We start from the raw sequence: 26,634 nt of genomic DNA, 5'->3' as shown, positions 1-26,634 counted from the left end.
AAGAAGGGAAACAGGGAGATAGGAAGGGAAACAGGGAGAGAGGAAGGGAAGAAGGGAAACAGGGAGAGAGGAAGGGAAGGAGGGAAACAGGGAGAGAGGAAGGGAAGGAGGGAAACAGGGAGAGAGGAAGGGAAGAAGGGAAACAGGGAGATAGGAAGGGAAACAGGGAGAGAGGAAGGGAAGAAGGGAAACAGGGAGAGAGGAAGGGAAGGAGGGAAACAGGGAGAGAGGAAGGGAAACAGGGAGAGAGGAATGGAAGAAGGGAAACAGGGAGAGGGGAAGGGAAGAAGGGAAACAGGGAGAGAGGAAGGGAAGAAGGGAAACAGGGAGAGAGGGAGGGAAGAAGGGAAACAGGGAGAGAGGAAGGGAAGAAGGGAAACAGGGAGAGAGGAAGGGAAGAAGGGAAACAGGGGGAGAGGAAGGGAAGAAGGGAAACAGGGAGAGAGGAAGGGAAACAGGGAGAGAGGAAGGGAAACAGGGAGAGAGGGAGAGGAACGGAAGAAGGGAAACAGGGAGAGGGGAAGGGAAGAAGGGAAACAGGGAGAGAGGAAGGGAAACAGGGAGAGAGGAAGGGAAGAAGGGAAACAGGGAGAGAGGAAGGGAAACAGGGAGAGAGGAAGGGAAGAAGGGAAACAGGGAGAGGAAGGGAAGAAGGGAAACAGGGAGAGGGGAATGGAAGAAGGGAAACAGGGAGAGGAAGGGAAGAAGGGAAACAGGGAGAGGGGAATGGAAGAAGGGAAACAGGGAGAGAGGAAGGGAAGAAGGGAAACAGGGGGAGAGGAAGGGAAGAAGGGAAACAGGGAGAGGGGAAGGGAAGAAGGGAAACAGGGAGAGAGGAAGGGAAGAAGGGAAACAGGGGGTGAGGAAGGGAAGAAGGGAAACAGGGAGAGGGGAATGGAAGAAGGGAAACAGGGAGAGGAAGGGAAGAAGGGAAACAGGGAGAGGGGAATGGAAGAAGGGAAACAGGGAGAGAGGAAGGGAAGAAGGGAAACAGGGGGAGAGGAAGGGAAGAAGGGAAACAGGGAGAGGGGAAGGGAAGAAGGGAAACAGGGAGAGAGGAAGGGAAGAAGGGAAACAGGGAGTGAGGAAGGGAAGAAGGGAAACAGAGAGAGGAAGGGAAGAAGGGAAACAGGGAGGGGAAGGGAAGAAGGGAAACAGGGAGAGAGGAAGGGAAACAGGGAGAGAGGAAGGGAAACAGGGAGAGGGGAAGGGAAGAAGGGAAACAGGGAGAGGGGAAAGGAAGAAGGGAAACAGGGAGAGGGGAATGGAAGAAGGGAAACAGGGAGAGAGGAAGGGAAACAGGGAGAGAGGAAGGGAAACAGGGAGAGAGGAAGGGAAGAAGGGAAACAGGGAGAGGGGAAGGGAAACAGAGGAGAGGAATGGAAGAAGGGAAACAGGGAGAGGGGAAGGGAAGAAGGGAAACAGGGAGAGAGGAAGGGAAGAAGGGAAACAGGGAGAGAGGAATGGAAGAAGGGAAACAGGGAGAGGGGAAGGGAAGAAGGGAAACAGGGAGAGAGGAAGGGAAGAAGGGAAACAGGGAGAGAGGAAGGGAAACAGGGAGAGAGGAAGGGAAGAAGGGAAACAGGGAGAGAGGAAGGGAAACAGGGAGAGAGGAAGGGAAACAGGGAGAGAGGAAGGGAAACAGGGAGAGAGGGAGAGGAAGGGAAGAAGGGAAACAGGGAGAGGGGAAGGGAAGAAGGGAAACAGGGAGAGAGGAAGGGAAACAGGGAGAGAGGAAGGGAAGAAGGGAAACAGAGAGAGAGGAAGGGAAACAGGGAGAGAGGAAGGGAAACAGGGAGAGAGGAAGGGAAGAAGGGAAACAGGGAGAGAGGAAGGGAAGAAGGGAAACAGGGGGAGAGGAAGGGAAGAAGGGAAACAGGGAGAGGGGAAGGGAAGAAGGGAAACAGGGAGAGAGGAAGGGAAGAAGGGAAACAGGGAGAGGGGAAGGGAAGAAGGGAAACAGGGAGAGAGGAAGGGAAGAAGGGAAACAGGGAGAGGAAGGGAAGATGGGAAACAGGGAGAGGAAGGGAAGAAGGGAAACAGGGAGAGAGGAAGGGAAACAGGGAGAGAGGAAGGGAAACAGGGAGAGGGGAAGGGAAGAAGGGAAACAGGGAGAGGGGAAGGGAAGAAGGGAAACAGGGAGAGGGGAATGGAAGAAGGGAAACAGGGAGAGAGGAAGGGAAACAGGGAGAGAGGAAGGGAAACAGGGAGAGAGGAATTGAAGAAGGGAAACAGGGAGAGAGGAAGGGAAGAAGGGAAACAGGGAGAGGGGAAGGGAAGGAGGGAAACAGGGAGAGAGGAAGGGAAACAGGGAGAGAGGAAGGGAAACAGGGAGAGAGGAAGGGAAACAGGGAGAGAGGAAGGGAAACAGGGAGAGAGGAAGGGAAACAGGGGGAGAGGAAGGGAAACAGGGAGAGAGGAAGGGAAGAAGGGAAACAGGGAGAGGGGAAGGGAAGAAGGGAAACAGGGAGAGAGGAAGGGAAGAAGGGAAACAGGGAGAGAGGAATGGAAGAAGGGAAACAGGGAGAGAGGAAGGGAAACAGGGAGAGAGGAAGGGAAGAAGGGAAACAGGGAGAGGGGAAGGGAAGAAGGGAAACAGGGAGAGAGGAAGGGAAGAAGGGAAACAGGGAGAGAGGAATGGAAGAAGGGAAACAGGGAGAGAGGAAGGGAAACAGGGAGAGAGGAAGGGAAGAAGGGAAACAGGGAGAGGGGAAGGGAAGAAGGGAAACAGGGAGAGAGGAAGGGAAGAAGGGAAACAGGGAGAGAGGAAGGGAAGAAGGGAAACAGGGAGAGGAAGGGAAGAAGGGAAACAGGGAGAGAGGAAGGGAAGAAGGGAAACAGGGAGAGAGGAAGGGAAGAAGGGAAACAGGGAGAGAGGAAGGGAAGAAGGGAAACAGGGAGAGAGGAAGGGAAGAAGGGAAACAGGGAGAGAGGAAGGGAAGAAGGGAAACAGGGAGAGAGGAAGGGAAGAAGGGAAACAGGGAGAGGGGAAGGGAAACAGGGAGAGAGGAAGGGAAGAAGGGAAACAGGGAGAGAGGAAGGGAAACAGGGGGAGAGGAAGGGAAGAAGGGAGAGAGGAAGGGAAACAGGGAGAGAGGGAGAGGGGAAGGGAAGGAGGGAAACAGGGAGAGAGGAAGGGAAACAGGGAGAGAGGAAGGGAAGAAGGGAAACAAGGAGAGGGGAAGGGAAGAAGGGAAACAGGGAGAGGGGAAGGGAAACAGGGAGAGAGGAAGGGAAACAGGGAGAGAGGGAGAGGGGAAGGGAAGGAGGGAAACAGGGAGAGAGGAAGGGAAACAGGGAGAGAGGAAGGGAAGAAGGGAAACAGGGAGAGGGGAAGGGAAACAGGGAGAGAGGAAGGGAAACAGGGAGAGAGGGAGAGGGGAAGGGAAGGAGGGAAACAGGGAGAGAGGAAGGGAAACAGGGAGAGAGGAAGGGAAGAAGGGAAACAGGGAGAGAGGAAGGGAAACAGGGAGAGAGGAAGGGAAACAGGGAGAGAGGAAGGGAAACAGGGAGAGAGGAAGGGAAGAAGGGAAACAGGGAGAGAGGAAGGGAAGAAGGGAAACAGGGAGAGAGGAAGGGAAGAAGGGAAACAGGGAGAGAGGAAGGGAAACAGGGAGAGAGGAAGGGAAGAAGGGAAACAGGGAGAGAGGAAGGGAAACAGGGAGAGAGGAAGGGAAACAGGGAGAGAGGGAGAGGGGAAGGGAAGGAGGGAAACAGGGAGAGAGGAAGGGAAACAGGGAGAGAGGGAGAGGGGAAGGGAAGGAGGGAAACAGGGAGAGAGGAAGGGAAGAAGGGAAACAGGGAGAGAGGAAGGGAAGGAGGGAAACAGGGAGAGAGGAAGGGAAACAGGGAGAGAGGGAGAGGGGAAGGGAAGAAGGGAAACAGGGAGGGAAGAAGGGAAACAGGGAGAGAGGAATGGAAACAGGGAGAGAGGGAGAGGGGAAGGGAAGGAGGGAAACAGGGAGAGAGGAAGGGAAACAGGGAGAGAGGGAGAGGGGAAGGGAAGGAGGGAAACAGGGAGAGAGGAAGGGAAGAAGGGAAACAGGGAGAGAGGAAGGGAAGGAGGGAAACAGGGAGAGAGGAAGGGAAACAGGGAGAGAGGGAGAGGGGAAGGGAAGGAGGGAAACAGGGAGAGAGGAAGGGAAACAGGGAGAGAGGGAGAGAGGAAGGTAAGGAGGGAAACAGGGAGAGAGGAAGGGAAACAGGGAGAGAGGGAGAGGGGAAGGGAAGAAGGGAAACAGGGAGGGAAGAAGGGAAACAGGGAGAGAGGAAGGGAAACAGGGAGAGAGGAAGGGAAGAAGGGAAACAGGGAGAGAGGAAGGGAAGAAGGGAGAGGGGAAGGGAAGGAGGGAAACAGGGAGAGAGGAAGGGAAGAAGGGAAACAGGGAGAGAGGAAGGGAAGGAGGGAAACAGGGAGAGAGGAAGGGAAACAGGGAGAGAGGAAGGGAAGGAGGGAGAGAGGGAGAGGGGAAGGGAAGGAGGGAAACAGGGAGGGAAGAAGGGAAACAGGGAGAGAGGAAGGGAAACAGGGAGAGAGGGAGAGGGGAAGGGAAGGAGGGAAACAGGGAGAGAGGAAGGGAAGAAGGGAAACAGGGAGAGAGGAAGGGAAGGAGGGAAACAGGGAGAGAGGAAGGGAAACAGGGAGAGAGGGAGAGGGGAAGGGAAGGAGGGAAACAGGGAGAGAGGAAGGGAAACAGGGAGAGAGGGAGAGAGGAAGGGAAGGAGGGAAACAGGGAGAGAGGAAGGGAAACAGGGAGAGAGGGAGAGGGGAAGGGAAGAAGGGAAACAGGGAGGGAAGAAGGGAAACAGGGAGAGAGGAAGGGAAGAAGGGAAACAGGGAGAGGGGAAGGGAAGGAGGGAAACAGGGAGAGAGGAAGGGAAGAAGGGAAACAGGGAGAGAGGAAGGGAAGGAGGGAAACAGGGAGAGAGGAAGGGAAGAAGGGAAACAGGGAGAGAGGAAGGGAAGAAGGGAAACAGTGAGAGAGGAAGGGAAGGAGGGAAACAGGGAGAGAGGAAGGGAAACAGGGAGAGGGGAAGGGAAGGAGGGAAACAGGGAGAGAGGAAGGGAAACAGTGAGAGAGGAAGGGAAGGAGGGAAACAGGGAGAGAGGAAGGGAAACAGGGAGAGAGGAAGGGAAGAAGGGAAACAGGGAGAGAGGAAGGGAAGAAGGGAAACAGTGAGAGAGGAAGGGAAGGAGGGAAACAGGGAGAGAGGAAGGGAAACAGGGAGAGGGGAAGGGAAGGAGGGAAACAGGGAGAGAGGAAGGGAAACAGGGAGAGAGGAAGGGAAGGAGGGAAACAGGGAGAGAGGAAGGGAAACAGGGAGAGAGGAAGGGAAACAGGGAGAGAGGAAGGGAAGAAGGGAAACAGGGGGAGAGGAAGGGAAGAAGGGAAACAGGGAGAGAGGAAGGGAAGAAGGGAAACAGGGAGAGAGGAATGGAAGAAGGGAAACAGGGAGAGAGGAAGGGAAACAGGGAGAGAGGAAGGGAAGAAGGGAAACAGGGAGAGGGGAAGGGAAGAAGGGAAACAGGGAGAGAGGAAGGGAAACAGGGAGAGAGGAATGGAAGAAGGGAAACAGGGAGAGAGGAAGGGAAACAGGGAGAGAGGAATGGAAGAAGGGAAACAGGGAGAGGGGAAGGGAAGAAGGGAAACAGGGTGAGGGGAAGGGAAGGAGGGAAACAGGGAGAGAAGAAGGGAAGAAGGGAAACAGGGAGAGTAAGGGAAGAAGGGAAACAGGGAGAGGAAGGGAAGAAGGGAAACAGGGAGAGAGGAAGGGAAACAGGGAGAGAGGAAGGGAAACAGGGAGAGAGGAAGGGAAACAGGGAGAGAGGAAGGGAAACAGGGAGAGAGGAAGGGAAACAGGGAGAGGGGAAGGGAAGAAGGGAAACAGGGAGAGAGGAAGGGAAACAGGGAGAGAGGAAGGGAAACAGGGAGAGAGGAATGGAAGAAGGGAAACAGGGAGAGAGGAAGGGAAACAGGGAGAGAGGAAGGGAAACAGGGAGAGAGGAATGGAAGAAGGGAAACAGGGAGAGAGGAATGGAAGAAGGGAAACAGGGAGAGGGGAAGGGAAGAAGGGAAACAGGGGGAGAGGAAGGGAAGAAGGGAAACAGGGAGAGAGGAAGGGAAGAAGGGAAACAGGGAGAGAGGAAGGGAAGAAGGGAAACAGGGAGAGAGGAAGGGAAGAAGGGAAACAGGGAGAGGGGAATGGAAGAAGGGAAACAGGGAGAGAGGAATGGAAGAAGGGAAACAGGGAGAGAGGAAGGGAAGAAGGGAAACAGGGTGAGGGGAAGGGAAGAAGGGAAACAGGGAGAGAGGAAGGGAAGAAGGGAAACAGGGTGAGGGGAAGGGAAGAAGGGAAACAGGGAGAGGGGAATGGAAGGAGGGAAACAGGGAGAGAGGAAGGGAAGAAGGGAAACAGGGAGAGGAAGGGAAGAAGGGAAACAGGGAGAGGAAGGGAAGAAGGGAAACAGGGAGAGAGGAAGGGAAGAAGGGAAACAGGGAGAGAGGAAGGGAAGAAGGGAAACAGGGAGAGAGGAAGGGAAGAAGGGAAACAGGGAGAGAGGAAGGGAAGAAGGGAAACAGGGAGAGAGGAAGGGAAGAAGGGAAACAGGGAGAGAGGAAGGGAAGAAGGGAAACAGGGAGAGAGGAAGGGAAGAAGGGAAACAGGGAGAGAGGAAGGGAAGAAGGGAAACAGGGGGAGAGGAAGGGAAACAGGGAGAGAGGAAGGGAAGAAGGGAAACAGGGAGAGAGGAATGGAAGAAGGGAAACAGGGAGAGAGGAAGGGAAGAAGGGAAACAGGGAGAGAGGAATGGAAGAAGGGAAACAGGGAGAGAGGAAGGGAAGAAGGGAAACAGGGAGAGAGGAAGGGAAGGAGGGAAACAGGGAGAGAGGAAGGGAAACAGGGAGAGAGGAAGGGAAGGAGGGAAACAGGGAGAGAGGAAGGGAAACAGGGAGAGAGGAATGGAAGAAGGGAAACAGGGAGAGGGGAAGGGAAGAAGGGAAACAGGGAGAGAGGAAGGGAAGAAGGGAAACAGGGAGAGAGGAATGGAAACAGGGAGAGGGGAAGGGAAGAAGGGAAACAGGGTGAGGGGAAGGGAAGGAGGGAAACAGGGAGAGAGGAAGGGAAGAAGGGAAACAGGGAGAGAGGAATGGAAGAAGGGAAACAGGGAGAGGGGAAGGGAAACAGGGAGAGAGGAAGGGAAGAAGGGAAACAGGGTGAGGGGAAGGGAAGGAGGGAAACAGGGAGAGAGGAAGGGAAGAAGGGAAACAGGGAGAGAGGAATGGAAGAAGGGAAACAGGGAGAGAGGAAGGGAAGAAGGGAAACAGGGAGAGGGGAAGGGAAACAGGGAGAGAGGAAGGGAAGAAGGGAAACAGGGAGAGAGGAAGGGAAGAAGGGAAACAGGGAGAGAGGAATGGAAGAAGGGAAACAGGGAGAGAGGAATGGAAACAGGGAGAGGGGAAGGGAAACAGGGAGAGAGGAAGGGAAGAAGGGAAACAGGGAGAGAGGAAGGGAAGAAGGGAAACAGGGAGAGAGGAATGGAAGAAGGGAAACAGGGAGAGAGGAAGGGAAGAAGGGAAACAGGGAGAGGGGAAGGGAAGAAGGGAAACAGGGAGAGAGGAAGGGAAGAAGGGAAACAGGGAGAGGGGAAGGGAAACAGGGAGAGAGGAAGGGAAGAAGGGAAACAGGGAGAGGGGAAGGGAAACAGGGAGAGAGGAATGGAAGAAGGGAAACAGGGAGAGGGGAATGGAAACAGGGAGAGAGGAAGGGAAGAAGGGAAACAGGGAGAGGGGAAGGGAAACAGGGAGAGAGGAAGGGAAGAAGGGAAACAGGGAGAGGGGAAGGTAAGAAGGGAAACAGGGAGAGAGGAAGGGAAGAAGGGAAACAGGGAGAGGGGAAGGGAAACAGGGAGAGAGGAAGGGAAACAGGGAGAGGAAGGGAAGAAGGGAAACAGGGAGAGAGGAAGGGAAGAAGGGAAACAGGGAGAGAGGAAGGGAAGAAGGGAAACAGGGAGAGAGGAAGGGAAGAAGGGAAACAGGGAGAGAGGAAGGGAAGAAGGGAAACAGGGAGAGGGGAAGGGAAACAGGGAGAGAGGAAGGGAAACAGGGAGAGGAAGGGAAGAAGGGAAACAGGGAGAGAGGAAGGGAAGAAGGGAAACAGGGGGAGAGGAAGGGAAACAGGGAGAGGAAGGGAAGAAGGGAAACAGGGAGAGAGGAAGGGAAGAAGGGAAACAGGGAGAGAGGAATGGAAGAAGGGAAACAGGGAGAGGAAGGGAAGAAGGGAAACAGGGAGAGAGGAAGGGAAGAAGGGAAACAGGGAGAGAGGAAGGGAAGAAGGGAAACAGGGGGAGAGGAAGGGAAACAGGGAGAGAGGAAGGGAAGAAGGGAAACAGGGAGAGAGGAAGGGAAGAAGGGAAACAGGGAGAGGGGAAGGGAAGAAGGGAAACAGGGAGAGAGGAAGGGAAACAGGGAGAGAGGAAGGGAAGAAGGGAAACAGGGAGAGGGGAAGGGAAGAAGGGAAACAGGGAGAGGGGAAGGGAAGAAGGGAAACAGGGAGAGAGGAAGGGAAGAAGGGAAACAGGGAGAGAGGAATGGAAGAAGGGAAACAGGGAGAGAGGAAGGGAAACAGGGAGAGAGGAAGGGAAGAAGGGAAACAGGGAGAGGGGAAGGGAAGAAGGGAAACAGGGAGAGAGGAAGGGAAGAAGGGAAACAGGGAGAGAGGAAGGGAAGAAGGGAAACAGGGAGAGGGGAAGGGAAGAAGGGAAACAGGGAGAGAGGAAGGGAAGAAGGGAAACAGGGAGAGAGGAAGGGAAACAGGGAAACAGGGGGAGAGGAAGGGAAACAGGGGGAGAGGAAGGGAAGAAGGGAAACAGGGAGAGAGGAAGGGAAGGAGGGAAACAGGGAGAGAGGAAGGGAAGAAGGGAAACAGGGAGAGAGGAAGGGAAGAAGGGAAACAGGGAGAGAGGAAGGGAAACAGGGAGAGAGGAATGGAAGAAGGGAAACAGGGAGAGGGGAATGGAAGAAGGGAAACAGGGAGAGAGGAAGGGAAGAAGGGAAACAGGGAGAGAGGAAGGGAAACAGGGAAACAGGGAGAGAGGAAGGGAAACAGGGAGAGGGGAATGGAAGAAGGGAAACAGGGAGAGAGGAAGGGAAACAGGGAGAGAGGAAGGGAAGAAGGGAAACAGGGAGAGAGGAAGGGAAGAAGGGAAACAGGGAGAGAGGAAGGGAAGAAGGGAAACAGGGAGAGAGGAAGGGAAGAAGGGAAACAGGGAGAGAGGAAGGGAAGAAGGGAAACAGGGTGAGGGGAAGGGAAGAAGGGAAACAGGGAGAGAGGAAGGGAAGAAGGGAAACAGGGAGAGAGGAATGGAAGAAGGGAAACAGGGAGAGGGGAATGGAAGAAGGGAAACAGGGAGAGAGGAAGGGAAACAGGGAGAGGAAGGGAAGAAGGGAAACAGGGAGAGAGGGAGTGAGGAAGGGAAGAAGGGAAACAGGGAGAGAGGAAGGGAAGAAGGGAAACAGGGAGAGGAAGGGAAGAAGGGAAACAGGGAGAGAGGAAGGGAAGAAGGGAAACAGGGAGAGGGGAAGGGAAGAAGGGAAACAGGGAGAGAGGAAGGGAAGAAGGGAAACAGGGTGAGGGGAAGGGAAGAAGGGAAACAGGGAGAGGGGAATGGAAGAAGGGAAACAGGGAGAGAGGAAGGGAAACAGGGAGAGGAAGGGAAGAAGGGAAACAGGGAGAGGGGAAGGGAAGAAGGGAAACAGGGAGAGGGGAAGGGAAGAAGGGAAACAGGGAGAGAGGAAGGGAAACAGGGAGAGGAAGGGAAGAAGGGAAACAGGGAGAGAGGAAGGGAAGAAGGGAAACAGGGAGAGGAAGGGAAGAAGGGAAACAGGGAGAGGAAGGGAAGAAGGGAAACAGGGAGAGAGGAATGGAAGAAGGGAAACAGGGAGAGAGGAAGGGAAACAGGGAGAGGAAGGGAAGAAGGGAAACAGGGAGAGAGGAAGGGAAGAAGGGAAACAGGGAGAGGGGAAGGGAAGGAGGGAAACAGGGGGAGAGGAAGGGAAGAAGGGAAACAGGGAGAGAGGAAGGGAAGAAGGGAAACAGGGAGAGAGGAAGGGAAACAGGGAGAGAGGAAGGGAAGGAGGGAAACAGGGAGAGAGGAAGGGAAGAAGGGAAACAGGGAGAGAGGAAGGGAAGAAGGGAAACAGGGAGAGAGGAAGGGAAGAAGGGAAACAGGGAGAGGGGAAGGGAAGGAGGGAAACAGGGGGAGAGGAAGGGAAGAAGGGAAACAGGGAGAGAGGAAGGGAAGAAGGGAAACAGGGAGAGAGGAAGGGAAACAGGGAGAGAGGAAGGGAAGGAGGGAAACAGGGAGAGAGGAAGGGAAGAAGGGAAACAGGGAGAGAGGAAGGGAAGAAGGGAAACAGGGAGAGAGGAAGGGAAGAAGGGAAACAGGGAGAGAGGAAGGGAAACAGGGAGAGAGGAATGGAAGAAGGGAAACAGGGAGAGAGGAAGGGAAACAGGGAGAGAGGAATGGAAGAAGGGAAACAGGGAGAGGGGAATGGAAGAAGGGAAACAGGGAGAGAGGAAGGGAAACAGGGAGAGAGGAAGGGAAGAAGGGAAACAGGGAGAGAGGAAGGGAAGAAGGGAAACAGGGAGAGAGGAAGGGAAGAAGGGAAACAGGGAGAGAGGAAGGGAAGAAGGGAAACAGGGAGAGAGGAAGGGAAGAAGGGAAACAGGGTGAGGGGAAGGGAAGAAGGGAAACAGGGAGAGAGGGAGTGAGGAAGGGAAGAAGGGAAACAGGGAGAGAGGAAGGGAAGAAGGGAAACAGGGAGAGAGGAAGGGAAGAAGGGAAACAGGGAGAGGAAGGGAAGAAGGGAAACAGGGAGAGAGGAAGGGAAGAAGGGAAACAGGGAGAGGGGAAGGGAAGAAGGGAAACAGGGAGAGAGGAAGGGAAGAAGGGAAACAGGGAGAGGGGAATGGAAGAAGGGAAACAGGGAGAGAGGAAGGGAAACAGGGAGAGGAAGGGAAGAAGGGAAACAGGGAGAGGGGAATGGAAGAAGGGAAACAGGGAGAGAGGAAGGGAAACAGGGAGAGGAAGGGAAGAAGGGAAACAGGGAGAGAGGAAGGGAAGAAGGGAAACAGGGAGAGGAAGGGAAGAAGGGAAACAGGGAGAGGAAGGGAAGAAGGGAAACAGGGAGAGAGGAATGGAAGAAGGGAAACAGGGAGAGAGGAAGGGAAACAGGGAGAGGAAGGGAAGAAGGGAAACAGGGAGAGAGGAAGGGAAGAAGGGAAACAGGGAGAGGGGAAGGGAAGGAGGGAAACAGGGGGAGAGGAAGGGAAGAAGGGAAACAGGGAGAGAGGAAGGGAAGAAGGGAAACAGGGAGAGAGGAATGGAAACAGGGAGAGAGGAAGGGAAGGAGGGAAACAGGGAGAGAGGAAGGGAAGAAGGGAAACAGGGAGAGAGGAAGGGAAGAAGGGAAACAGGGAGAGAGGAAGGGAAGAAGGGAAACAGGGAGAGGGGAAGGGAAGGAGGGAAACAGGGGGAGAGGAAGGGAAGAAGGGAAACAGGGAGAGAGGAAGGGAAGAAGGGAAACAGGGAGAGAGGAAGGGAAACAGGGAGAGAGGAAGGGAAGGAGGGAAACAGGGAGAGAGGAAGGGAAGAAGGGAAACAGGGAGAGAGGAAGGGAAGAAGGGAAACAGGGAGAGAGGAAGGGAAGAAGGGAAGAAGGGAAACAGGGAGAGGGGAAGGGAAGGAGGGAAACAGGGGGAGAGGAAGGGAAGAAGGGAAACAGGGAGAGAGGAAGGGAAGAAGGGAAACAGGGAGAGAGGAAGGGAAACAGGGAGAGAGGAAGGGAAGGAGGGGAACAAGGAGAGAGGAAGGGAAGAAGGGAAACAGGGAGAGGGGAAGGGAAGAAGGGAAACAGGGAGAGAGGAAGGGAAACAGGGAGAGAGGAAGGGAAGAAGGGAAACAGGGAGAGGGGAAGGGAAGAAGGGAAACAGGGGGAGAGGAAGGGAAGAAGGGAAACAGGGAGAGAGGAAGGGAAGAAGGGAAACAGGGAGAGGGGAAGGGAAGAAGGGAAACAGGGAGAGGGGAAGGGAAGAAGGGAAACAGGGAGAGGGGAAGGGAAGAAGGGAAACAGGGGGAGAGGAAGGGAAGGAGGGAAACAGGGGGAGAGGAAGGGAAGAAGGGAAACAGGGAGAGAGGAAGGGAAGAAGGGAAACAGGGAGAGGGGAAGGGAAGAAGGGAAACAGGGGGAGAGGAAGGGAAGGAGGGAAACAGGGGGAGAGGAAGGGAAGAAGGGAAACAGGGAGAGAGGAAGGGAAGAAGGGAAACAGGGAGAGAGGAAGGGAAGAAGGGAAACAGGGAGAGGGGAAGGGAAGGAGGGAAACAGGGGGAGAGGAAGGGAAGAAGGGAAACAGGGAGAGAGGAAGGGAAGAAGGGAAACAGGGAGAGAGGAAGGGAAGAAGGGAAACAGTGAGAGAGGAAGGGAAGAAGGGAAACAGTGAGAGAGGAAGGGAAGAAGGGAAACAGGGAGAGGGGAAGGGAAGGAGGGAAACAGGGGGAGAGGAAGGGAAGAAGGGAAACAGGGGGAGAGGAAGGGAAGAAGGGAAACAGGGAGAGAGGAAGGGAAACAGGGAGAGAGGAAGGGAAGGAGGGAAACAGGGAGAGGAAGGGAAGAAGGGAAACAGGGAGAGAGGAAGGGAAGAAGGGAAACAGGGAGAGAGGAAGGGAAGAAGGGAAACAGGGAGAGGGGAAGGGAAGGAGGGAAACAGGGGGAGAGGAAGGGAAGAAGGGAAACAGGGAGAGAGGAAGGGAAGAAGGGAAACAGGGAGAGAGGAAGGGAAGAAGGGAAACAGGGAGAGGGGAAGGGAAGAAGGGAAACAGGGAGAGAGGAAGGGAAGAAGGGAAACAGGGAGAGAGGAAGGGAAGAAGGGAAACAGGGAGAGAGGAAGGGAAACAGGGAGAGAGGAAGGGAAGGAGGGAAACAGGGAGAGAGGAAGGGAAACAGGGAGAGAGGAAGGGAAGAAGGGAAACAGGGTGAGGGGAAGGGAAACAGGGAGAGAGGAAGGGAAACAGGGAGAGAGGAAGGGAAGAAGGGAAACAGGGTGAGGGGAAGGGAAGAAGGGAAACAGGGAGAGAGGAAGGGAAACAGGGAGAGGAAGGGAAGAAGGGAAACAGGGAGAGAGGAAGGGAAACAGGGAGAGGAAGGGAAGAAGGGAAACAGGGAGAGAGGAAGGGAAGAAGGGAAACAGGGAGAGGGGAATGGAAGAAGGGAAACAGGGAGAGAGGAAGGGAAGAAGGGAAACAGGTAGAGAGGAAGGGAAGAAGGGAAACAGGGAGAGAGGAAGGGAAGAAGGGAAACAGGGAGAGAGGAAGGGAAGAAGGGAAACAGGGTGAGGGGAAGGGAAGAAGGGAAACAGGGAGAGGGGAATGGAAGAAGGGAAACAGGGAGAGAGGAAGGGAAGAAGGGAAACAGGGAGAGAGGAAGGGAAACAGGGAGAGAGGAAGGGAAACAGGGAGAGAGGGAGAGAGGAAGGGAAGAAGGGAAACAGGGAGAGGAAGGGAAGAAGGGAAACAGGGAGAGAGGAATGGAAGAAGGGAAACAGGGAGAGAGGAAGGGAAGAAGGGAAACAGGGAGAGAGGAATGGAAGAAGGGAAACAGGGAGAGAGGAAGGGAAGAAGGGAAACAGGGAGAGAGGAAGGGAAGAAGGGAAACAGGGAGAGGGGAAGGGAAGAAGGGAAACAGGGAGAGAGGAAGGGAAACAGGGAGAGAGGAAGGGAAACAGGGAGAGAGGGAGAGAGGAAGGGAAGAAGGGAAACAGGGAGAGAGGAATGGAAGAAGGGAAACAGGGAGAGGGGAATGGAAGAAGGGAAACAGGGAGAGAGGAAGGGAAACAGGGAGAGAGGAAGGGAAACAGGGAGAGAGGAAGGGAAACAGGGAGAGAGGAAGGGAAGAAGGGAAACAGGGAGAGAGGAAGGGAAGAAGGGAAACAGGGAGAGGGGAATGGAAACAGGGAGAGAGGAAGGGAAGAAGGGAAACAGGGAGAGAGGAAGGGAAGAAGGGAAACAGGGAGAGGAAGGGAAGAAGGGAAACAGGGAGAGAGGAAGGGAAACAGGGGGAGAGGAAGGGAAGAAGGGAAACAGGGAGAGAGGAAGGGAAGAAGGGAAACAGGGAGAGGAAGGGAAGAAGGGAAACAGGGAGAGAGGAAGGGAAACAGGGAGAGAGGAATGGAAGAAGGGAGAGAGGAAGGGAGGGTGGGAGCCAACTCTAACTCCCCTGCTGTCTGTGCTGTCAGGTCTGGCTGCCTGGCTCTGACTCTAACTCACCTGGTGTCTGTGCTGTCAGGTCTGGCTGCCTGGCTCTGACTCTAACTCCCCTGCTGTCTGTGCTGTCAGGTCTGGCTGCCTGGCTCTGACTCTAACTCCCCTGCTGTCTGTGCAGTCAGGTCTGGCTGCCTGGCTCTGACTCTAACTCACCTGGTGTCTGTGCTGTCAGGTCTGGCTGCCTGGCTCTGACTCTAACTCCCCTGCTGTCTGTGCTGTCAGGTCTGGCTGCCTGGCTCTGACTCTAACTCCCCTGCTGTCTGTGCTGTCAGGTCTGGCTGCCTGGCTCTGACTCTAACTCCCCTGCTGTCTGTGCTGTCAGGTCTGGCTGCCTGGCTCTGACTCTAACTCCCCTGGTGTCTGTGCTGTCAGGTCTGGCTGCCTGGCTCTGACTCTAACTCCCCTGGTGTCTGTGCTGTCAGGTCTGGCTGCCTGGCTCTGACTCTAACTCCCCTGGTGTCTGTGCTGTCAGGTCTGGCTGCCTGGCTCTGACTCTAACTCCCCTGGTGTCTGTGCTGTCAGGTCTGGCTGCCTGGCTCTGACTCTAACTCCCCTGCTGTCTGTGCTGTCAGGTCTGGCTGCCTGGCTCTGACTCTAAATCCCCTGGTGTCTGTGCTGTCAGGTCTGGCTGCCTGGCTCTGACTCTAAATCCCCTGGTGTCTGTGCTGTCAGGTCTGGCTGCCTGGCTCTGACTCTAACTCCCCTGCTGTCTGTGCTGTCAGGTCTGGCTGCCTGGCTCTGACTCTAACTCCCCTGCTGTCTGTGCTGTCAGGTCTGGCTGCCTGGCTCTGACTCTAAATCCCCTGGTGTCTGTGCTGTCAGGTCTGGCTGCCTGGCTCTGACTCTAACTCCCCTGCTGTCTGTGCTGTCAGGTCTGGCTGCCTGGCTCTGACTCTAACTCCCCTGGTGTCTGTGCTGTCAGGTCTGGCTGCCTGGCTCCAACTCTGGCTCACCTGGTGTCTGTGCTGTCAGGCCAGGATGCCCTTTAAACAACTCCCTGTAGACTTTAGCTCAGTGAGCAAACACATTCTTGTTGCATCTCCTTAATGTCAATATGCCTTGTCTATTGCTGTTTTAGTTAGTCATTATTGTCTTATTTCACTGTAGATTCTCCTGCCCTGCCCAACATGCCTTAGATATCCCTTTTGTTCCACCCCTCACAAATGTGACCTCACCTGGCTTAACAGGTGCCTCTAGAGACAAAACCTCTCTCATCGTCACTCAAGGCCTAGGTTTACCTCCACAGTACCCACATCTTACCATACCCTTGTCTGTACATTATGCGTTGAATCTATTCTTCCACACCCAGAAATCTGCTCCTTTTACTTTCTGTTCCAAACGCACTAGACGACCAGTTCTTATAGCCTTTAGCCATACCCTTATCCTACTCCTCCTCTGTTCCTCTGCTGATGTAGAGGTTAACCCAGGCCCTGCAGCCCCCAGCACCACTCCTTTTCCCCAGGCACTCTCATTTGTTGACTTCTGTAACCGTAAAAGCCTTGGTTTCATGCATGTTAACATCAGAAGTTTCCTCCCTAAGCTTGTTTTATTCAATGCTTTAGCACACTCCGTCAACCCTGATGTCCTAGCCGTGTCTGAATCCTGGCTTAAGAAGGTCACCACAAATTCTGAAATTTCCATCCCCAACTACAACATTTTTCAACAAGATAGAACTGCCAAAGGGGGCGGAGTTGCAATCTACTGCAGAGATAGCCTGCAGAATTCTGTTATACTATCCAGGTCTGTGCCCAAACAATTCGAGCTTTTACTTTTAAAAATCCACCTTTCCAGGAACAAGTCTCCCACCGTTGCCGCTTGTTATAGACCTCCCTCAGCCCCCACCTGTGCACTGGACACCATATGTGAATTGATTGCCCCCCATCTATCTTCAGAGTTCACACTGTTAGGTATATCCTAAACTGGGATATGCTTAACAACCCAGCCGTCCTACAATTTAACACCCCGGCCGTCCTACAATCTAGATGCCCTCAATCTCACACACATTTTCAAGGAACCTACCAGGTATAACCCTAAATCCGTAACCATGGGCACACTCCAAGATATCATCCTGAACAAATTGCCCTCTAAATACACATCTGCTGTCTTCAACCAGGATCGCAGCGATCACAGCCTCATTGCTTGCGTCCATAATGGGTCCGCGGTCAAACGACCACCCCTCATCACTGTCAAATGCTCCCTAAAACACCAGCGAGCAGGCCTTTCTAATCGACCTGGCCTGGGTATCCTGGAAGGATATTGACATCATCCCGTCACTAGAGGATGCCTGGTTGATCTTTAAAAGTGCTTTCCTCACCATCTTAAATAAGTATACTATTAAATAAGTATACATAAAAAAAATGTAGAACTAAGAACAGACATAGCTCTTGGTTCACCCCAGACTTGACTGCCCTTGACCAGCACAAAAGCATCCTGTGGCGTTCTGCGTTAGCATCAAATAGCCCCCGCGATATGCAAGTTTTCAGGGAAGTCAGGAACCAATATACACAGTCAGTTAGGAAAGCTAAGGCTAGCTTTTTCAAACAGAAATTTGCATCCTGTAGCACTAATTCCAATAAGTTTTGGGACACTGTAAAGTCCATGGAGAATAAGAGCACCTCCTTCCAGCTGCCCACTGCACTGAGGCTAGGAAACACTGTCACTACCGATAAATCTACGATAATCGATCACTTCAATAAGCGTTTTTTTCCGGCTAGCCATGCTTTCCACCTGGCTACCCCTATCCCGGCCAACGGCTCTGCACCCCCAGCAGCAACTTGCCCAAGCCCCCCACGCTTCTCCTTCACCCAAATCCAGACAGCTGATGTTCTGAAAGAGCTGCAAAATCTGTATCCCTACAAATCAGCTGGGCTAGACAATCTGCACCCTCTTTATCTAAAATTATCCGCTGAAATTGTTGCAGTCCCTATTACTAGCCTGTTCAACCTCTCAGAGATCCCCTAAGATTGGAAAGCTGCTGCGGTCATCCCCCTCATCAAAGGGGGAGACGCTCTAGACCCAAACTGTTATAGACCTATATTCATCCTGCCCTGCCTTTCTAAAATCTTCAAAAGCCATGTTAACAAACAGATCACCGACCACTTCGAATCCCACCGTACCTTCTCCACTATGCAATCTGGTTTCCGAGCTGGTCATAGGTGCACCTCAGCCACCCTCAAGGTCCTAAACGATATCATAACCACAATAGATAAAAGACAGTGCTGTGCAGCCATCTTCATCGACCTGGCCAAGGCTTTCGACTCTGTCAATCACCGTATTCTTATCGGCAGACTCAACAGCCTTGGTTTCTCTAATGACTGCCTCACCTGGTTCACCAACTACTTCTCAGACAGAGTTCAGTGTGTCAAATCGGAGGGCCTGTTGTCCGAACCTCTGGCAGTCTCTATGGGGGTGCCGCAGGGTTCATTTCTTGGGACGACTCTTTTCTCTGTATATATCAATGATGTCGCTCTTGCTGCTGGTGATTCTCTGATCCACCTCTACTCAGACGACACCATTCTGTATACATCTGGACCTTCTTTGGACCAACGGCATTGAACGATCTTCAATGCCATACAACACTCCTTCCGTGGCCTCCAAATGCTTTTAAATGCTAGTAAAACTAAATGCATGCTCTTCAACCGATTGTTGCCCGCACCCTAGCATCTAGCATCACTACTCTGGACAGTTCTGACTTAGAATATGTGGACAACTATAAATACCTAGGTGTCTGGTTAGACTGTAAACTCTCCTTCCAGGCTCACATTATCATCCATAATCCAAAATTAAATCTAGATTCGGCTTCCTATTTCGCAACAAGCCTCCTTCACTCATGCTGTCAAACCCACCCTCGTAAAACTGACTATCCTACCGATCCTTGACTTCGGCGATGTCATTTACAAAATAGCCTCCAACACTCTACTCAGCAAACTGTATTTTATTTTTTATTTTTTATTTTTACCGTTATTTTACCAGGTAAGTTGACTGAGAACACGTTCTCATTTGCAGCAACGACCTGGGGAATAGTTACAGGGGTGAGGAGGGGGATGAATGAGCCAATTGTAAACTGGGGATTATTAGGTGACCATGATGGTTTGAGGGCCAGATTGGGAATTTAGCCAGGACACCGGGGTTAACACCCCTACTCTTACGATAAGTGCCATGGGATCTTTAATGACCTCAGAGAGTCAGGACACCCGTTTAACGTCCCATCCGAAAGACGGCACCCTACACAGGGCAGTGTCCCCAATCACTGCCCTGGGGCATTGGGATATTTTTTTTAGACCAGAGGAAAGAGTGCCTCCTACTGGCCCTCCAACACCACTTCCAGCAGCATCTGGTCTCCCATCCAGGGACTGACCAGGACCAACCCTGCTTAGCTTCAGAAGCAAGCCAGCAGTGGTATGCAGGGTCGTATGCTGCTGGCGTCTATCACAGTGCCATCCGTTTTGTCACCAAAGACCCACCAATGCGACCTGATTTGGTGATGTTGTTCAATAAACTGAAAAATAATGAATACAATTGAAATCTGCTGACTTTAAAACCCTCTGATGAAGGTGAATGATTGTTTACTTTTCCCAGATTCATGCAGCAACAGAGTGCTCCCGGATAGTCACCAGTTAACGTATCCTGTGGTAAGGAATGATTGTCACCAGTTAACGTATCCTGTGGTAAGGAATGATTGTCACCAGTTAAAATATCCTGGGGTATGGAATGATAGCAACCAGTTAAAATATCCTGGGGTATGAAATGATAGCAACCAGTTAAACTATCCTGGGATATGGAATGATAGTGACCAGTTGAAATATGTTTACATTCATTTATGAATATTGAGAAACATTAACATTAATAGTGAAAATATAACATATGTGATATGGCGATATTTAAAAAATATATATATTTTTCAATATAAAATACTCTACGGGCACATCAAAATTCCAGATTCGGATCACTGCTTTGTAGCACTTAAATATGAAACATTATGTAGTCTTCAACAAGGTCCTGCCAAAATGTTATAAATATGCCAAGTGGAGCATGTACCTCCCACCCCCTCTGTCTGAAGCAGAGCCATGTCCATACCCTTCTCCTCCTTCCCCACCCCTTCTCCTCCTCTTCCTTCCCCACCCCTTCTCCTCCTCTTCCTTCCCCACCCCTTCTCCTCCTCTTCCTCCCCCACCCCCTCTCCTCCTCTTCCTTCCCCACCCCTTCTCCTCCTCTTCCTTCCTCACCCCTCCTCCTCTTCCTTCCTCACCCCTTCTCCTCCTCTTCCTTCCCCACCCCTCCTCCTCTTCCTTCCCCACCCCTTCTCCTCCTCTTCCTTCCCCACCCCTTCTCCTCCTCTTCCTTCCCCACCCCTCCTCCTCTTCCTTCCCCACCCCTTCTCCTCCTCTTCCTTCCCCACCCCTCCTCCTCTTCCTTCCCCCCCCCTTCTCCTCCTCTTCCTTCCCCACCCCTTCTCCTCCTCTTCCTTCCCCACCCCTTCTCCTCCTCTTCCTTCCTCACCCCTTCTCCTCCTCTTCCTTCCCCACCCCTCCTCCTCTTCCTTCCCCACCCCTTCTCCTCCTCTTCCTTCCCCACCCCTTCTCCTCCTCTTCCTTCCCCACCCCTTCTCCTCCTCTTCCTCCCCCACCCCTTCTCCTCCTCTTCCTTCCCCACCCCTTCTCCTCCTCTTCCTTCCCCACCCCTTCTCCTCCTCTTCCTCCCCCACCCCTTCTCCTCCTCTTCCTTCCTCACCCCTCCTCCTCTTCCTTCCCCACCCCTTCTCCTCCTCTTCCTTCCCCACCCCTTCTCCTCCTCTTCCTTCCTCACCCCTTCTCCTCCTCTTCCTCCTCTTCCTTCCCCACCCCTTCTCCTCCTCTTCCTCCTCTTCCTTCCCCACCCCTTCTCCTCCTCTTCCTTCCCCACCCCTTCTCCTCCTCTTCCTCCTCTTCCTTCCCCACCCCTTCTCCTCCTCTTCCTCCTCTTCCTTCCCCACCCCTTCTCCTCCTCTTCCTTCCCCACCCCTTCTCCTCCTCTTCCTCCTCTTCCTTCCCCACCCCTTCTCCTCCTCTTCCTCCTCTTCCTTCCCCACCCCTTCTCCTCCTCTTCCTTCCTCACCCCTCCTCCTCTTCCTTCCTCACCCCTCCTCCTCTTCCTTCCCCACCCCTTCTCCTCCTCTTCCTTCCCCACCCCTTCTCCTCCTCTTCCTTCCCCACCCCTTCTCCTCCTCTTCCTTCCCCACCCCTTCTCCTCCTCTTCCTTCCTCACCCCTTCTCCTCCTCTTCCTTCCCCACCCCTTCTCCTCCTCTTCCTTCCCCACCCCCTCTCCTCCTCTTCCTTCCCCACCCCTTCTCCTCCTCTTCCTTCCCCACCCCTTCTCCTCCTCTTCCTTCCCCACCCCCTCTCCTCCTCTTCCTTCCCCACCCCCTCTCCTCCTCTTCCTTCCCCACCCCTTCTCCTCCTCTTCCTTCCCCACCCCCTCTCCTCCTCTTCCTTCCCCACCCCCTCTCCTCCTCTTCCTTCCCCACCCCCTCTCCTCCTCTTCCTTCCCCACCCCTTCTCCTCCTCTTCCTTCCTCACCCCTTCTCCTCCTCTTCCTTCCTCACCCCTTCTCCTCCTCTTCCTTCCTCACCCCTCCTCCTCTTCCTTCCCCACCCCCTCTCCTCCTCTTCCTTCCCCACCCCTTCTCCTCCTCTTCCTCCCCCACCCCTTCTCCTCCTCTTCCTTCCCCACCCCTTCTCCTCCTCTTCCTTCCTCACCCCTTCTCCTCCTCTTCCTTCCTCACCCCTTCTCCTCCTCTTCCTCCCCCACCCCTTCTCCTCCTCTTCCTTCCCCACCCCTTCTCCTCCTCTTCCTTCCCCACCCCTTCTCCTCCTCTTCCTTCCTCACCCCTTCTCCTCCTCTTCCTTCCCCACCCCCTCTCCTCCTCTTCCTTCCCCACCCCTTCTCCTCCTCTTCCTTCCTCACCCCTTCTCCTCCTCTTCCTTCCCCACCCCCTCTCCTCCTCTTCCTTCCCTACCCCTTCTCCTCCTCTTCCTTCCCCACCCCTTCTCCTCCTCTTCCTCCCCCACCCCTTCTCCTCCTCTTCCTTCCCCACCCCTTCTCCTCCTCTTCCTTCCTCACCCCTCCTCCTCTTCCTTCCTCACCCCTTCTCCTCCTCTTCCTTCCCCACCCCTTCTACTCCTCTTCCTTCCCCACCCCTTCTCCTCCTCTTCCTTCTCCATCTCCATCTTCTCCTCTTCCTTCTCCATCTCCAACTCCTCCTCTTTCTTCTCCATCTCCATCTCCAACTCCTCCTCCTCTTCCTTCTCCATCTCCAACTCCTCCTCCTCCTCTTCCTTCTCCAACTCCATCTCCAACTACTCCTCCTCTACCTTCTCAACCTCCTCTACCTTGTCCTCTTCTTCTACCTTCTCCTCTTCCTTCCCCTCCTCCTGCTCTTTCTTCTCATCTTCTTCTACCTTCTCCTCCCCCCCTCATTCTCCTCCACCTCCCCTCCTCCTCCCCTCCTCCTCCTATTCCTTCTCCTCCCCTCCTTCTCATCCTCCTCCTCCCCTCCTCTTCCTCTACCTTCTCCTCTTCCTCCCCCTCCTCCAGCCCTCCTTCTCCTCCTCCCCCTCTACCTTCTCCACTTCCTTCTCGTCCTCCTCCCCTCCTTCTCCTCCTCCTCATCCTCTTCCTTATCATCTTCCTTCTCCCCCTCTTTCTCTTCCTTCTCCTCCTTCTTCTCCTTCTCCTCCTCCCCTACCTTCTCATCCTCTACATTCTCCTCCTCATCTACCTTCTCCTCTTCCTCTAACTTCTCCTCTTCCTTCTCCTTCTTCTCTTCCTTTTCCTCCTCTTCCTACTCCTTCTCCTCTTCCTTCTCCCCTTCCTCCCCCTCCTTCTCCTCCTTCTCGTCACCCCCCTCCTCCTCCCCCTCCTCCTCTTCCGTCTCATCCTCCTCCTCTTCCTCCTTTTCCTTCTCCTTCTCCTCTTCCTTCTCTTCCTTCTCCGCTTCCTTATCTTCTCCATTTCATCTTCCTTCTCCTCTTCCTTCTCCTCATCTTCCTTCTCATTCTCCTCTTCCTTCTCCTTCTCATCTTTCTTCTCCTCCCCTCTTCCTTCTCCTCTCTTCTTCCTTCTCCTTCTGTTTTTCCTTCTCCTCCTCCTTCTTCTCCTTCTCCTCTCCTCTTCCTTCTCCTCTCCTCTTCCTTCTCCTGCTCCTTCTCCTCTTCCTTCTCCTCCCCCTTTTCTTCTCCACTTCCTTCTCCGCTTCCTTCTCCATCTCCTCTTCATTCTCCTTTTCCTTCTCTTCTCCTCTTCCTTATCCTTTTTTCTTCCACTTCCTTCTCCTCTTCCTTCGCCATCTTCCTTCTCTTCAGCTCTTCTCTTCTCTTCTCCTGTTCCTTCTCCTCTCCCTTTTCTTCTCCTTCTCCTCTTCCTTCTCCTTCTCCTCTTCCTTCTCCTTGTCCTCTTCCTTCTCCTCTTCCTTCTCCTTCTCTTCTCCTGTTACTTCTCCTCTCCTCTTCCTTCTCCTTCACCTTCTCCTCTTCCTTCTCCTCCCCCTTTTCTTCTCCACTTCCTTCTCCGCTTCCTTCTCCATCTCCTCTTCATTCTCCTTTTCCTTCTCTTCTCCTCTTCCTTATCCTTTTTTCTTCCACTTCCTTCTCCTCTTCCTTCGCCATCTTCCTTCTCTTCAGCTCTTCTCTTCTCTTCTCCTGTTCCTTCTCCTCTCCCTTTTCTTCTCCTTCTCCTCTTCCTTCTCCTCTTCCTTCTCCTTGTCCTCTTCCTTCTCCTCTTCCTTCTCCTTCTCTTCTCCTGTTACTTCTCCTCTCCTCTTCCTTCTCCTTCTCCTTCTCCTCTTCCTTCTCTTCTCCTCTTTCTTTTTTCTGTTATTAAAAATTGATGGCTCAATTCAATAACCTTCAGTGGTGTTTTCAAAGCTTCAAAGTGAGTAGATTCGTCTGTCTTTTTCTGCCCTCAGAATAAATCCAAACCCTCTATGAAAGCTGTGAGATTATACAGTACACTGTGTGATCTGTGTACAAGATGGAGGCTACCTGGGGCGGCAGGTAGCCTAGTGGTTAGAGGGTTGGGCCAGTAACCGAAAGGTTGCTAGATCAAATCCCTGCGCTGACAAGGTAAAAATCTGTTGTTCTGCTCCTGAACAAGGCACTTCACCCACTGTTCCTGGGCTGTCATTGAAAATAAGAGTTTGTTCTTAACTGACTTGCCTAGAGGTAAAATATTTAAAAAAGTACCCCTCTTAGCCCTTGTGGAGATCATGACTCATGGTAGACTGTAATAATGGGGTTTTCTGTCTTTCATTTACTTTTGGTGTTATTGTGGTTGAGAATTGAATGATACTGTTTCTCAGAATGGGTGTAGGCTATATAGATGAAAGATTGGTCTTCTTCAAAACAATTGTATATATTAGTGAATAAAAACCTTGTAAACGATATTGTGATATCCCTGTCCATAAAAATAAGTTCTGATACTGTACTGTATCTGTAAAACATCCCTCCCCGGATCCCTCTCTGCTGTAAACTCAGTGTTGCTCCTGTGTCAAGTCCAGAGTTATTAGACTTCCCATTGAGCTGCCATGCAGATATCACAGAATGATATGGACACAGGAGCATTTGTTATTCGTTTTTTGGGGGGGGGGGGGACTTTTTCTCCCCAATTTTTTTATATCCAATTGGTAATTACAGTCTTGTCCCGTCGCTGCAACTCCCGTATGGACTCGGGAGAGGCGAAGGTCGAGAGCAAACACAGCTCTGCCAAGGCACACTGCTTCTTGACAAACTGCTCACTTAACCCGGAAGCCAGCCGTACCAATGTGTCTGAGGAAACACCGTACAACTGGTGACCGAAGTCGGGGTGCATTGTGACCGGCCTGCCAAAGGAGTCGCTAGAGCGCGATGGGACAAGGACATCCCGGGCCGGCCAAACCCTCCCCTAACCTGGACAACACTGGGCCAATTATACGCCTCCTCATGGGTCTCCCGGTCTTGACCGGCTGCGACACCACTTGGGATCAAACCCAGGTCTGTAGTAATGCCTCTACCACTGCGATGCAGTGCGTCAGACCGCTGCGCCAATCGGGAGGCCCCCATCCCCCCCACCATTACATCACTTTATATCCCTAGAATGTCTGTGTGGTTAAGGGCAACTTACATTTCTCAGCGGGACAGTCAGAGCCTGGCAGGCAAAATACTTTAGTCTTTGAAATAAATCTCAAGGGAAAAATAAATATATTTATGAAAAATTCTGAAATATACAGCAGCTTGTTTCTTCAATGAATTATCAAGAAGAGATTTTACATTTCATTTCATGGATCACCTGAAGTTTGAGAAATATCAGAGGATGCTTCCAAAATTGCATCCTATTCCCTAGATAGTGCCCTATTCCCTAGATAGTGCCCTAATCCCTAGATAGTGCCCTATTCCCTAGATAGTTTCCATATTCCTTCTATATTGCCCTATTCCCTATAAAGTGCCCTATACCCTAGATAGTGCCCTATACCCTAGATAGTGCCCTATACCCTAGATAGTGCCCTATTCCCTAGATAGTGCCCTATTCCCTAGATAGTGCCGAATTCCTTAGACAGTACCCTATTCCCTTGATGGTGTACTACTTTTGATCAGATCCCTATGAGAATAGGGTGCACTACTTTTGATCTGATCCCTATGAGAATAGGGTGCACTACTTTTGATCTGATCCCTATGAGAATAGGGTGCACTACTTTTGATCAGATCCCTATGAGAATAGGGTGCACTACTTTTGATCAGAGTCCTATGAGAATAGGGTGCACTACTTTTGATCAGAGCCCTATGAGAATAGGGTGCACTACTTTTGATCAGAGCCCTATGAGAATAGGGTGTAGTTTCTGACGAAGCCTGAAAGATCTGATTCTGAACTCTTGTGGAAACAGAACTAAAAACTCAGACAAACTCACTTGATCCAATCTGTGCTATCAGCCATTAAATCTTTGGCTCACACTGTTCCGAACATGGTGGTAGCTTCGAGACAGTCTTAAATGTCAACACCAGTAAAAATCCACTTTTTCGAGCTAATAGACGATGGCCAGAGCTTACCCATTTGGTATTTTATTAGGATCCCCATTAGCTGTTGCAAAAGCAGCTGCTTACTCGTCCTGGGGTCCACACTAAACATGAAACATGACATAATACAGAACATTAACTTCTTATGGCTGGGGGCAGTACTGAGTAGCTTGGATGAATAAGATGTCCAGAGTAAACTGCCTGCTACTCAGGCCCAGTTGCTAATATATGCATATTAGTAGTGGATTTGGATAGAAAACACTCTGATGTTTCGAAAACTGTTTGAATGATGTCTGTGAGTATAGCAGAACTCATATGGCAGAAAAATAACCTGAAAAAAAATCCAACCAGGAAGTGGGAAATCTGAGGTTTGTAGTTTTTCAACTCTTTGCCTATCGAATATGCAGTGGAATTTTGGTCATGTTGCACTTCCTAAGGCTTCCGCTAAATGTCAACAGTCCTTAGAACCTTGTTTGATGCTTCTACTGTAAATGAGGGGGGAATGGGAGCTGAATGAGTCAGGGGTCTGTCCGAGTGGCATGAGCTGGTCATGCGCGATAACGTGAGAGTGAGCTCTGTTCCATTGCATTTCTACAGACAAAGGAATTCTCCGGTTGGAATATTATTGAAGATTTATGATAAAAACATCCTAAAGATTGATTCTATACTTCGTTGGACATGTTTCTACGAGCTGTAATATGACTTGTCATCTGAATTTTTGCCTGGACTTGCCCGCGCGTTGTGGGTTTGGATTGTGTACTAAACATGCAAACAAAAAGGAGGTATTTGGACATAAATGATGGACTTTATCGTACAAGTCAAACATTTATTGTGATACTGGGATTCCTGGGAGTGCATTCTGTTGAAGATCATCAAAGGCAAGTGAATATTTATGATGCTATTTCTGGCTTCTGTTGACTCCACAACATGGTGGATATCTGTATGGTTGTTTTGTTGTCTGAGTGCTGTACTCAGATTATTGCACGGTGTGCTCTTTCAGTAAAGATATTTTGAAATCTGACACAGCGGTGGAATTAAGGAGAAGTTTATCTAAAGTTCCATGCATAACACTTGTATTTTCATCCACATTTATGATGAGTATTTCTGTAAATTGATGTGGCTCTCTGCAAAATCACCGGATGTTTTGGAGGCAAAACATTACCGAACGTAACGTGCCAATATAATCTGAGATTTGTTGATATAAATATTAACTTTATCGAACAAAACATACTTGTATTGTGTAACATGAAGTCCTATGAGTGTCATCTGATGAAGATCATCAAAGGTTAGTGATTC

This window comes from Salvelinus fontinalis, chromosome 18 (genome assembly GCF_029448725.1).
Source record: "Salvelinus fontinalis isolate EN_2023a chromosome 18, ASM2944872v1, whole genome shotgun sequence".
Classification (NCBI taxonomy): domain Eukaryota; kingdom Metazoa; phylum Chordata; class Actinopteri; order Salmoniformes; family Salmonidae; genus Salvelinus; species Salvelinus fontinalis.
Note: the sequence above shows the minus strand (reverse complement) of the source record.